At 42.4% G+C, this 13,774-nt stretch overlaps 2 non-coding genes and 1 pseudogene across 2 annotated transcripts; 2 read left to right on the forward strand and 1 right to left on the reverse strand.

The window, feature by feature from the left end:
* Window positions 1–13,774, reverse strand: part of LOC114564962 (contactin-associated protein-like 4) — a 177,860-nt pseudogene that overhangs the window by 20,163 nt on the left and 143,923 nt on the right.
* trnal-uaa (transfer RNA leucine (anticodon UAA)) lies at window positions 5,058–5,140 on the forward strand. Its single transcript has one exon. It is a non-coding gene; the product is annotated as a tRNA-Leu (tRNA).
* On the forward strand, window positions 5,375–5,457 carry trnal-caa (transfer RNA leucine (anticodon CAA)). The gene has a single exon. It is a non-coding gene; the product is annotated as a tRNA-Leu (tRNA).

Genomic DNA, 13,774 nt, shown 5'->3' on the forward strand with positions numbered 1-13,774 from the left:
CCAGCTGAAGACAGCACATTAGTTTGGGACTTGGCACAAAGGGTGGAAAAACATTACCCCTGAGTGACACAAAGATGTACATAGACTACAGTGTGCAGATGTGAGCTTGTATATCATGAGTTGGTATATTAAACTTTTGCCAATTCCTTTTAAATTTGAGTATTACGACATCAGAGAAAGTAGCATAGCAACAACAGTGTTTCAAGAAAATTAACCAAAAAAGTGGCAAAGTTTAGTACAATTCATTCATGGTATTTGAATTCAGACCAGCACACAAATAAATTCCACTCCACACCAACTCCAAAAACTAGCTAATGTTGTTCTCTGTTTTTTGAAAGTGTGAATTGACAACTGTTAGCCATAACAACTTTAAAGGGTGATAATATGTCAGAGCTATTCATCTCAGTCACTATCTTCACCAGTAACAGGAAAACTTAACTTATGTGTGTCTTCATATGTGTGCGCGTACCTGTATGGCAGAAGACTCCAGTGTATGCTGACAGGCTGCAATCACACTGGAAGCCTTTGGCTCTCTCCACACAGCGGCCCTGGTTCTGGCAGAGTGAGCCATAGCTGCTGCAGTGACCCGGGCAGCCGGCTCGGACCCCGGGTGTGATCTTGGCCCTCTCCTCCAGGTCCAGGGTGACGCCGTTCAGCTGCAGGGAGCGAATACATCCCCGAAATCCCTTCTGCCTGGACGCTGTACCTCCTGAAAACATTTAAACCGTGCATGACACTAGCATTACACTTTATTTTACATTCAGCTGATCAATCAAAACCAGTGCTCCCATAATGTTTGGTCACCAGGATGGCTGAGTGGTTAAGTGGTTTGGGCATGGTGGTTCAAACACCACTCCTGGTAGTATGACTTTAACAAGGATCATTACAAGATCTGCACAATAAAAGATAGCTCATGGAGGTTTTAATCTGATATGACTGCAATGAAAAGTGTATTTTTTATGCAGCTATTACTGGAGAAATTAGTAGCTAGTGTCTCAGGTAACATTTTTTTTTTGCCATCCTGGGGGCTGTTTCACAAAAGCAGAATTAAAAAAATCCAGGATGTTTGTGCAGATGCTATGCTGTGCAGTGCCCTGCTTTGCCCTGCTACGTCCAGCTACGCCCTGCTACGTCATGCTATGCCCTGTGTCACCCTGCTATGCCCTGCAGGGCCCTGCTACGCCATGAACTACTACAACAACTACTATTTCTAGTCATAGTTCCATTATCTATTATTGTTATCTTTATATACCAAAAAGTGTTCATCCGCCAAAACTGATGAAAAAAGCTGTCTTGCCTAAATGCAAATACAATCGTACACTGACACAAGTTAGATGAATGCTAGTGGAACCCATTCAAAATAAAATACTGGCCCCCCATCTTTGACAAGGACCCACTGGTAACTAGCACTGGACAGTCCATTCTCCAAACAACTTTCCAACCTCTTCAATTGAAACACGACTACTTTCTTATTCATCAAGCAGATTTTATTCATGGTCTAAAAACAAAAAACAGGCTGATAGTTATCTTCAGGGTTGGTTTTTCTTTTCAGCGCTGAGCTCACCGAAACATTAATGCGAGCTGAAGCCATGTCCTTTGATGGCCTAACAAATTTGTCTCTGTTCCGAAGAGGCAAACATGCTTCAACAATCAGCGAGATAAGAGAATAAGAATTATAACATGCCATTTCAAAATGTAAACAGCAAAGATACAAAGCCCTGGTTGTGTTACTATCATTCGTGGAACGCTGGGTAGTAACACTGTTCGGTTATCTGTGGGAGTTATCTGCTTGATGCGTTCCCTCCCTCATCTTAAACATCTGCCAGTCAGTCCCACATACACCATCCGCCCTTTCACTCCTCAGACATGTGCCAAATAAACATCATTAAAAACAGGTGGCGGCAGCCCCCATGCAACACCCACCATGCATGTCGGGTAAACACCACAACAGCTCATTAGCATCAAAAGTCATTAAATCACAGTGTGTTGGATGTGTGTATAAGTGAAAGTGTGACGATGATTGTGTATGTTATTTACCTATACTTACAGTGCAGTAGCCGGGGTACAGTAGGGAGAAATTTACATGTTTGTGTGTGTGTTTGGTGCAACATGTGTACTTTCATAAGTTGTTTTAGTCGTGCATCAGAAAATTCAGATTGGACAGATGCTGTGCAGCCAGCGTTACAATGTATATTTTTAAACAATGCCTCTTCTTCTGTCTCGTTTTAATGGTTAGGCTATAATTGCTAGCTAGGCTACACTACGACAATGCCGAAGAGAAAGTCAGCATTCACTAAAGATTTGCAAAGGCTCCTTTCTCTGGGAAGTCCAGGGCGATGATGCACACACTGCAAAACCTCATTTTCTGTAAGCCATGGTGGTAGCACAGATGTGTAAGACCTTGCGAAAATAGCAAAACATACGGTGGGTAAAGGCAGGGACTAGCAGCGTGGCCACATACTTTAGCAACATTAGTGCTGGAAGTGCCGAGCTCAAGCGGGCTGCTGAGAAGGGGATGTTTGTGTATCATCTGGTGAACCACAACCAAAGCTTCATGTCCATGGACTGCACCGCGGGTCTGATAAGAACATTTTATGATGAGAGCTTCACTTGTGCATGAACCAAGGCTGAAGCAATCGTGACCAATGTCATCGCACCCCATGCCATGGCTCTGGTAAAAGCCGACCTAGGAGTAGTTCAGCACGTCTCTGTGGCTGTTGATGCTTCCAACCACAAGTCTGTGAAGCTGATTCCCATTGTGATCCGCTACTTCAAGGATACAGAGGGGGTACAAGTGAAAATCATGGATTTCACATCCATTCCAGGTGAGACGTCGATATTTTAGTTGGCGGAAAAGCAAGGGCAGGGGTGAATAATGTCCTCTACAAGTTGCATCAGGTACAGTGGCATGTACAGCCAGAGGTGTAGGGTGGAGAGAGTCAGGGGGGTTTCCGGGCCTTGTTGATAAAGCTAGTGGCGGAGGGGAAAAATTGTTTATGTGGCGTGTGGTTGTGGTCCTGATGGACCTCAGCCTCCTGCCAGAGGGGAGTTGCTCAAAGAGTTTGTGGCCAGGGTGGGAGGGGTCAGCCACAATCTTTCAAGCATGCTTTAGAGTCCTGGTGGCTTTAGGTTTTGGAGCGGCGGCAGATTGCAGATTGCAGCCAATCGCCTTCTCTGCAGACCGAATGACACGCTGCAGTCTGCCCTTGTCCTTGGCAGTGGCAGCAGCGTACCAGATGGTGATGGAGGATGTGAGGATGGACTCAATGATGGCTGTGTAGAAGTGCACCATCATTGTCTTTGGCAGGTTGAATTTCTTCAGCTGTAGCAGGAAGAACATCATCTGTTGTGCTTTCTTGATGAGGGAGCTGATGTTCAGCTACACAACCATCTCCACTGTACTTTAGAGCGTTGAGCTCAAGGTTGTTTTGGTTGCACCAGGTCACCAGGTGGTCAGCCTCCCACCTGTAGGCGGACTCGTCACCATCAGAGATGAGTCCGATGAGGGAGGTGTCGTCTGCAAACTTCAGAAGCTTGACAGACTGGTGACTGCAGGTGCAACTGTTGGTGTACAGGGAGAAGAGCAGAGGAGAAAGAACACAGCCCTGAGGGGATCCGGTGCTGATGGTCTGTGAGTCGGACCATGTATTCCCCCAGCTTCACGTGCTGCTTCCTGTCAGACATGAAGTCAGTGATCCACCTAGAGGTGGTGTCAGGCACACCAAGCTGGGAGAGCTTGGTGATGCACAGTTGCTGTAGCTGTAGGGAGGATGTGGTGGGGGATGGTTTCCGGACTGTCTGGTTGTCTTTCAAAGCAACAGTAGAACTTATGGTGCATTCTTTTTGTCCACCGAAGTCGATTTACGAGTTGTTTTCCGGAGTTACGAACCGGAAGTTGCAAAAAGAACGCCCCCGAGGTCGTATATACGACTCGTCAAGTCGTCTGAACTCAGAGTACCCTGAGTTCACTTTCAAAGACATTGTGGTTTTCTACAATTTTAAGCACTTTTGTCTTTGTTGTAACCAAATGAAGAACTCGTACACATAGCACTGTATACTGCTACCTATAGGCATGTTGCTACAGTCTTATTATGAGTTAAATACCGCCAAGCTGAAATTGGCTAGAGACGCTTGGTTGCTATATGACAACAATGGCTTTAAGCCAATTCTTGAGCAGAAAACAGAGCAGTAGCCTAACATTAACGTTAATCAAAACGTAATTTTCATGTATCAAACTGTGAAATATATTTGTGTAATATGTCAATAACTGGGTGAATAGAATCCTAAATGTTACTAAAAATGTTACAAAAATCCATCTTTTCTCCGACTCGTAGTATTGTGTGACAAAAAGAACAACCCCGCGGTTGTTCGTTTTTCGACATGGATGTGACGTCACACTCGAGCTACTAGTCGCAATTACAAGACAAAAAGAACACACCGTTATTCAGGTCGTTGGCTAGGCATCGGTCGTTGAAGGAGGAGTGGGGGGCTTTGGGCTTGTAGCTGGTGATCAGTTTGAGCCCTCTCCAGACAGACACATAGTCGTTAGTTGAGAACTGGTGCTGGAGTTTCTCTGAGTACAGTAGTTTAGCCGTTCTCACTGCATGTGAACTTCACCAGCATGGCCGAGTGGTTAAGGCGTTGCACTCAAGATACAATGGACAGTTGTCTTCTCGGGTTCAAATCCCACTCTTGGTAAAAGTTATTTTTTAGGAAAACAGGAGTTTTCAAAAGACACATTTTCTGCTTTTTTTGGCTGGCAACGGATATGATGTAGTTGCCATCGGAGGTACATATATATATATATATATATATATATATATATATATATATATATATATATATATTCTAGGGAAAAGAATTGATTTTAAAAATACACTATACATCCTACTATATACATACTGTAACTTGTCAATCAATCTTCACACAAGATGAAGGTGCCTGGGAGCCAATCAGTATGAACCAAAGGAATGACCCAGAGGTTGTGATATAAACATTAGCATTACACATTAGACCGTCAGTAGGATCATCTTTACCACTTTGCATATATGAAGGCTACCAGGATGGCCGAGTGGTTAAGGCGTTGGACTTAAGATCCAATGGGCAAAAGCCCTCGTGGGTTCAAACCCCACTCCTGGTAGAATAACTCTAACAAAGATCACTACTACATCTGCACGATGAAGGATAACTTATTCAGATTTTTTAATTCAAAACCTGCTCCTTGTGCGGTAATCTGACATGACTACTACTGCAATGAGAGCACTTGCTTCTCCTTGAAAGGGAGTGTTTATTATGCAGCTCTTTACGGAGAAATCAGTAATGAGTGTGTCAGCTAACAATATTTTTTTTTGCCATTCAGAAACAAAAAAACATCACCAGGATGGCTGAGTGGTTAAGGCATTGCACTCAAGATGCAATGGGCAGCTGTCCTCGTGGGTTCAAATCCCACTCCTGGTATAAGTTAAAATGCTTCCTCATAAATTACAAAGATGTCAATGTATGTCAGTTCAGACTGACAACTGCATACTTTGTAATAGTTCTGCTTGGTGTAGATGGCAGCACATTAGATTAAGACATGGGGTGGGGACTGTGATAAATATTCCTGTCTTTATCCAAGGATCTACTTTAACAAACCGTCACACTCCTTGTCCCAGCCCTTCTCTCATTTCTCTGTGTTGACAAGTCTGTATTTCTTTTTTCTCTCTAGTTTTATATTTCTCCTCCTCCCGTCATGTACAGCAGATCCACATGTCGCCTCTGCTCCCCCAGAAGCTCCAAACTGTCAACACTCTTCTCATGAAATGACACAATGATGAAACGGCAATGAGGCAACAAGCTGCAGGTGCAAAACTGAATCGGGGACATAACTTTCATCAGCTGTCCGTCTTTCTAATGCCAAGCTGGCTGCTCAGTGGATCAGTGGCTGATTGCCTGTCTAACAGGACAAGCAGCAAACAGTATGCTCACTTCTCACTACTGTTCAATGTTTCAGCTACAAAAGATCACAACTCTGCATGTTCAACATTGTACATTCTCTCTGAGATGCAACATTTATTGTTCGCATACTTCAAACATGACAACCTCCTATTTCTGCAAAGATCACAGATCGAAACTCTTATTGTGTTCAGAGCACACACTTGGCAGCTCTTTGCTCTCAGAGTTTGAAGCTGACAACTTCCTATTGTTCAGCAGCAGCTTTCACACCAATAAATCACTGAGCTCCGCTAGACTCTCCTCCAGGCCTCCACTCTCTGCTCTGATTTGACTGGTATGAATTATTGAACCAGCAGCAACAAAGGATATGAAACTTGCATTGACATTTCCTCTGACACAACACAATAAAGAGTCATTTTTTATCCTTATTAAGTCTACTGAAAGTCATTGTTCAACATTTAGGTATTACGATTCAGGAAACTGTAATGACTAGAATACAGTAATGACAAACTGACCTGCTTGGAAATGGAAATCTTTAAATAACCATGCATAGGGGTGACACACTGTACCCTCACATAATACAGTTTTTTTACAATTGCTTACACACTAAAATTAAAACTTTCCCACAATTAGCAAAACCTTACACTCAAGGAGCAAAACACTAGGCTAGATTTGCACAACTGTAAGCACATTGTCAGATTCACACTTTTTGCAAAACATCACACACAGTGATTGCAAAACACTAAAGACACTTGCATGCATTTGACATAGAAATTTATCATTATGTCACTTCCTTGCAATTTCAAAGCAAAGGCTTTCAAATGAACACACATGAACCAATTGGTTAAACACAGCCACCAGGTATGTAAACACATGACTGCTAAATTGTAGACACACCAATCGGGTTTAAGCACTATATAAAATGCAGTAGGTAAGTTCACCTGCCTTCAACCAAAATGGAAGGAGACAGAAGAAGAAGAAGAATGAGAGGGAGAATCCACAGAGGAGGAAAAGTAGGTAGAGGAAGAGGAAGAGGCCCAGCCAGAGGTAGAGGCACACTAGTGGACCATGTTGTGAACCACGGATTGATGCTGAGGGAGACTGGACTAAGAGTCAGCTAAGTCTTAATATATATACAGTGGCATCTGTCATGAGGACATTTCAACAAGGAAACAGGTAAAAGAAAATCTGTCTACAGTTACAGTAATCAGCTGCTCATTGGATGCACCATATCCGCACTTTTGATACCCATCCCTGTGACATGAGGATTGAGGGTCGAGAACGACAAGAAGGAAGGGGGCCCATATTCACGCGAGGGTTTACGATCTCTGGCCCTAGGCTCAGGTACCCCTCATTGAGGCACCAGGCTCAGGTACCCCTCATTGAAGCCCCAGGCTCAGGTACCCCTCATTGAGGCCATGGAGGGCCCCTGTGACCAAATCTACGCTGCAGCTGTGCAAGGATGGATTCGACATTCAAAACGGTTCTTCCCACGTTGTCTTGCCAATGAGGATATCACCTGTGATGATGATGAAATTCTTTTGGCCGGATCCAGCTAGGCGAAGAGATAATGTCTAGTATTTTCTGTACTTTTTCAGATCTTTTTTTTTGTTTTGTCTGTTTTTTCTGTGATTGTAACCTGTACTGGATAGAATATTTTAGGTGTGTTGTTTGTGGAGCTAACAGTGTTATGCACACTACTGTCGTAGAATGAAAACTGGGACATGTTTTGTTGTTGATTCTCCATGTTGACTGATTTGGGTATATGGAGAGAAATAAATTATATTTCCTCAGTCTGCAGCATTGGTCTTGTGTAGTGTTTGGTGAACTTATTGTAAATGTCTCTGTGTACTTCATTTACAGTACTCTGATCACTGAGAAGTAGAATTGCTAAAAGTGTTTTAGGTTAGCAACAGCAGTGTGTATATGGTTGAAACTTAATTAAGTCAAATGAAAGGTGTGTGTTTTATATGGTAACAAAATATGTTTTTTATAAATTAGTGTATAGTTTTTGCAAGAATGTTCCATTTTGCAAAGGTGCAAAGGTGTTTTGCTAATTGGGTGTGTGGTTGTGCTAATTGTGTGTAGTGTTTTGAAAACAGGGGCCCTGTTTTGAAAATCGTGCTTAAGCAATCCAAAAAAACTGTAATAATAATAATAAATAATAATTCATACTTTATTAATCCCGCAAGGGAAATTACAATGTTTACATACATACTAATATGACCTTCCTTAAGTATGCTCGCACTTATGTAAATGCCTTTTGTATATGAATCAGTGTCATAATGAAGTGTAACTCGGCTGTAACACCTATTTTTCTGTTAACCACAAGTCACCACACTTGAAGCACGACAGCAGTACTTGAAACATAAGGTCATTCATGTCCATGTAGACATTCACTACTCCTTCCACATGTGCTGCTTCTCCAACAAATCCTGTGTGAACAACAGCCCATGCTGAGATTCCGGAAAAGTTGGTCCCCCTTAAAATCTTGTAAAAGTCCTGGAAATTCTGCTACATTCGTCTTGAAAGGACAGTTCACCCCAAAATTAAAACTACATATTTTCCCTCTTACTTGCTATTTATCTATTAATCAATCTACATAGTTTTGTTGTGATTTGTCCAGTGTTGGAGATATCGGACGTAGGGATGTCTGCCTTCTCTCCATCATAATGGAACTAGATGGTGCTTGGCCTGTGGTGCTCAAAGTGCCAAAAACAAAATACATTTTAAAAACTCATCAGCAATGTCTTTTTCCAGAAATCAAGACCTGGTTATTCAAGATAATCCACAGACCTGGCTGTGAGCACTTTCATGTAGGTACTATTTTCTTTCTGGCGCACCCAACAACCATATCATCGCGCAGAAGTCCTTCAAAAACATGTACTAGGTTCTCCAGTCAGTGCCCTTCGAATGGCTCAGATCTGGAGATGGTCCCCGGGCACTGTGATTGGCTGCCCACTGCTCCCTTGAGGGATGGCTAAAATGCAAAGAATGAATTTCGCTACATGTATGTGTATGTGACAGTAATGTACCTTTACCTTTACCTTGGTCTGACATTGCTAGCTTGTGTTTATAGCTAACTGATAACTGATAGCTCTCCTGAGCTAGCTCATGTTACAGCTCAGGTGAGAGAATGCCATTAATGGTAAAATCTCGCACTGTCACAAGGGAGCCTCTCGTCCATGAGTACGCTTCCTTCTGCGCGGGGATAAGGTCGGCGGATCTAGTTTGGTTGTTCTAGGAAGCTCTAGGGACTTTTACTCACAGACACTCCAAAAGCACTCCTCCTTTGCAACTTTGTAGCAATAACAGGGGAAACCTTTCACATTGCTATAAGGTTAACATGGCAGCATGTGTAAAAGTTGTGATTCCAGCAGGGACCAGAGACAGATCCCTGAGGGCCACCAGCTCTGATCAAAGCAACTTAACCGGGGAAAGGAAAGGTCATTAGAGAACAAACTCTCTAACAGGGATGGTATCAGAGAGGTGAGGGTTTTAACCACACTTCCTGCTGTTCCTCAGCTCCAACATGGATTACACTCTCTGCACATCAAATGGAGACTACTGCTTACAAGATACACTTACAGAGTGTAACGGCGTAGATCAAAGATAACATCAAAGAATCCAAACAGATAAACTCTACCTCTACCCTCAAGACCTCGTATCAAAAAGCACAACCGCTCGTGTCTCAGCATGACGTCTGCACAGCGTGTGCTAAAGCATGTGGGAACATGCAAGAGTGGAAAACAATCAGTATCAAAGTAATCATCAAAGGTGACGCACGTGCAAGCCTCAACGTCACGCTTGGAAAGCAAAATATAGAATGAATCCAAAACTCCGGAGCTGTGTGACAATCAACCACATGTCCGACAGCACAGCCTCAACACGCAGAAGAGAATTAAAGTCTTGACGTGAAATCATGAAATATTGTCTGATAATACAGATAAAACAGTAAAGGACGATCTGAGATGTGAGGTGTGGGAGATGGAGATCCAACCAAATGATCAAAGACAGCGTATGTACAGTAGAGTGTGGTTTGCTGATGCTGCACACGGGAAAAGACCATATCTGTGCATCAAGCAGTATAAATAACATAACACACTAATTACAATGTCTTTCCTGCTGTGATATGAAAAATGTGTGAAGTTGAAATCAAAAGACACCATGAAGGAAGGAGCTTACATTGGGCTTTCACTCTGCAGGTGTGCATGCATGTTATCAAATTATAGAGGTTGTGGTTCAGGCATGATCTCCTTCTATTAACTGCAGAACATACAAATAAACCTTGATGCAAGTTGGAAAATGACAGAAAATGGTGCTGAATGCACTTGGTTCAAGGTAATTAAAACAAAACAAATTTAAATACAATAATTAAAAAAATAACCATAGACTTTGTTGCTAAAACATATAGTTTCCTCATGGCCTGGTAGCAAATGGCCAATGGCCGGTCCTGGGCCATGATCCAGGGGTTGAAAAACCTCTGTTGTACAGTAGATCACTTAGTGATACCGGCCCCTAATTTGTAAAGTTGAAATGAAAAGATACCTCAACACAGCACATCGTGTGCCACTGCAGAGAGGACAAGAAGAAAACACAAAAGAACATCAGTCAGCATAGATTACCAGCTAAACTTCACCTGCCAGGATACAGCTTACATGATATACTACAGGATGATCTGTCGCCAACAACACTGCTGCGTTTCGAGGGATATGTGAAGCGAAGATCAAAGGAATCCTCCAAACCCTCGTACAGGAGGGCGCTTTGTCTACACACAGCGGCAGAGAGGAGTAAACTCTGTGTCCAGCACATCAGTTGGACAGACAGCGATGCACCACAAATACACAGAGGCTTCACTCTCCAAACAAGGCAAAATAATTGCTTATAAACCTTCACAATGGAAGGGATTTCTGTATTCATCACTGAGCTCACTCAAATTTGCTGCGCATGTATTTTTAGCACATACAATACAAACAGCAATAAAGGAATTGGAAAATGAACAATTGTGTGGATTATAAATCCACGCTGGGCAATAACATGGTTTATTAATCAAAACAATGGGAGTCAGTGCCTTATAAAGCAAGGCAGGATTATGGCTCATAAATACAGTGTGTACATTGAGATATGGCTTGTAAATTATTCAAACCAACACAGCGGCTCATAATTCAAACAATAGAGCAGTTTGCTTTCCAAATCAGGACTCATGAATACAATGCATGTGGTAAAATGGTTCATAATTTTAAATAAGCCAATGCTGAGGCTTGTGAATCCAAATAACTCAATACTTTGCCTTACAATACTGCATCTCTACTTACAATACAGCACAGGACTGTGTGCTCATGAATAAACTGTGCACACAACGATATTGTATATGTGCATAGTAATTAGGGCTGCAACAACGAATCGATAAAATCGATAAAATTCGATTACTAAAAAAGTTGGCAACGAATTTAATTATCGATTCGTTGTGTCGCGCAACTATTAGGCCACCTAGTCGCGGAGATCCAAAAAAAAATTGAGTTGAGCGCGGAGCGGAGCAGCGCGGAGCGGAGCAGCGCGGAGCGGAGCAGCGTGGAGCAAAAGAAAAGAAAAAAGAGCAGAGCGGGGGTAGAGGAAATACGGAGAGAGACCGGAGAGACCCGTAACGTTGTTCTGAAACACTCGGCGGAGGCAGAGAAATCAGTACGACCTAATATAAGTCATCCGAGGTGTGGGAGCATTTCACACTAAATAAATCAGAAACGTGTTAATTGCAAGATAAGCAAAAGCGACACGGCATGGCACGGGCGCACCGCGGTGATGAGTCAGCACCTAAAACGTAAACATGTTGGAGTCCTTGATGAGGAGGAAGGGAGTTCAACAGCAGGGTAAAGTCACTACACTATCCTCCTTCTGTTCCGGTCTGAAGGGAGGAACGTACCGTCCCTCCAGTAGCTCTTCTGGTGCTGCTGTTTACTCGTTATCCAGCTGACTAGCATGACAAGCTAGCGTTAGCTCGGTAATAACAGTAATAAAGCAGGGGGGGTATAGTTTACAAGACTAAAGACACGGTTTTATTCACTCGCCTTTTTTGGCCCATTCATTTTTCAATCTGTTATCTATATATTATGTGCTTTGTCCCATATCAGTTATTGTTGACAAATATAATAGTGTGTGGTGTATAAACGAACTTAACTTGCACTTACTACAATGATGGTAATAATTTAATGAATAAGTGTGTGTGTGTGTGTGTGTGTCTGTCTGTCTTTCTGTCTGTCTGTCTATCTGTCTGTCTGTCTGTCTTGTCTGTATCTGCTATTTGGGTTACTTACCTTTACACAACTATTAACTAAAACAATAAGTATGCATGTATTGAGTTGATGTAAATTAATGCTTTTTTATCCGATTCATCGATTAATCGAAAAAATAATCAACAGATTAATCGATTATTAAAATAATCGTTAGTTGCAGCCCTAATAGTAATCCTGCAGAGCCAACTGTTACACAACAGGCCCCAAACACAGAAATGAACATTGACATATTCGCACATTTTTCTTCAGGTAATATCACCTTCTGTGGCTCTGGAGAGAGAGAATGAGAGAGAATCTCATCTCGGGTTCAGAAACTACGCGTTACAAGCGGCCAAAGGCACCTGACCAGTCGTCGCTTTTTCACGCTCTGGGAGTGAGAATGTGTTGACAAACCAATCTGGGGATAAATACCGGCATATTTCCATCCCAAAACACACACATCTGTGAGACTTACTCCAGCGTACCGTACTGACAGTTCAGAGGTAAACATATGCAGGTTCAGGCTGATGGTGGTGACATTACTGCGGATTATTCAACCAATCAATATTCACCTGGATTTCCCTGCTGCTGCCTTAATCCAATCTCATCCCTGATTGATGATTTGCTTCCCCTCCACGCTGTGTGTTTGTTTACTGATGTGAAATGACAAACAACATAATGTTTGCAGAATGATAACACCTGATAATAAGGTGATGGATTTTCATTATTTCCCCCTGTAGCTCTAAGGAGAGGTCACAGGGAGAACTCAAAGTGTGGTATTGAACAGATGTTGAGATCAACAAGGCTGCAGTATGGATGGAGTTTGGTTCAGAGACTGTCCATGACTGCCTATTGAATCCCTTACACAGGTTCAGCTTCATTTACAGATTATTTAAAGACCCTCACTGCAAGAAATCACATCACACACTACAGTAGATATTACTGCTCCCTGATCCATGCTTGATTTATAAAAAAAATGGTTATTGTCCGTGGTCAGATCAGAAACCATCAACTCAGCACTTTCACATTCAATGCTGACCAGAATTTAGCCAATAGCAGTTAAGCACTTTGAGTTTAGAATGCCAACATAAAGAAAGAGAAAGGTGACGGACTACTGATTTCTAAACCATCTAAACGTCCCTGGCAGGCTTAGTTGTGGAGGGGGAGTTACAGTGCTAGACCCCCTATTGATAATAATGGCATCTTCCATAGCACCACTTGGTGGCATTTAGTCAATAACAGGCTTAGCATGTGTGAAACTGCTGTGATTTTCAAAGCGGAGGACATTTTCTCCTCCGCCACAGCAGCTTCTGCGCAGGTAATAAACTAGAAATGATTATTGTCTATCTTTACCTGAAAGGATGACTTGCACACAACTACGTTCCTCATGAACAAAACTGTGACAGTCAGAGTTCTATTTAAGCAGATACATACTGCTAATTGGTATTCAATTTAACAGGATATCATTATTATGCACAGAACTTCTGCCTGAATGGTTGGCGCATCAATCAGAAATGTAGAAATAATGAAGACATGTTACAGAAGGAAAGAGGATTATGTGCCAACTGGAC

Source organism: Perca flavescens, chromosome 12 (genome assembly GCF_004354835.1).
Source record: "Perca flavescens isolate YP-PL-M2 chromosome 12, PFLA_1.0, whole genome shotgun sequence".
NCBI lineage: Eukaryota > Metazoa > Chordata > Actinopteri > Perciformes > Percidae > Perca > Perca flavescens.